Source organism: Halyomorpha halys, unplaced genomic scaffold, assembly GCF_000696795.3.
Source record: "Halyomorpha halys isolate HHAL.00 unplaced genomic scaffold, Hhal_1.1 Scaffold311.1, whole genome shotgun sequence".
Classification (NCBI taxonomy): domain Eukaryota; kingdom Metazoa; phylum Arthropoda; class Insecta; order Hemiptera; family Pentatomidae; genus Halyomorpha; species Halyomorpha halys.
The window spans coordinates 283,839-284,145 of record NW_027106659.1 but is presented as its reverse complement, the minus strand read 5'-3'; the positions used below and the strand labels follow the sequence as shown (position 1 = coordinate 284,145).

At 20.5% G+C, this 307-nt stretch overlaps 1 protein-coding gene across 2 annotated transcripts in view; it reads left to right on the top strand.

Moving 5' to 3' along the window:
• The window catches only part of kl-2 (dynein heavy chain 2, axonemal kl-2), a 192,858-nt gene that overhangs the window by 32,080 nt on the left and 160,471 nt on the right, over positions 1–307 (top strand). The gene's annotated exons all lie outside the window — the stretch shown is intronic.

Genomic DNA, 307 nt, shown 5'->3' with positions numbered 1-307 from the left:
ATGGCAAGAGTAAAAATTTTTTATATAAAAATACGTAAAAAATACAGGAGATGTACATAAAACAAAAACAATACGGGGAAGGAAAAAAAAAAATTTGAGATTAAATAAAAGTCTTGAAAAAATAATAACTATACATAAATAAGTAATAATAAAGATATAAAATGATGATTATTTTTTCATGACATTTGTTTAATCTCAATTTTTTTTTTTTCCCTTCCCCGTATTGTTTTTGTTTTATGTACATCTCCTGTATTTTTATATAAAAAATTTTTACTCTTGTCATTGTTACTTATTTTTATTCTTATCA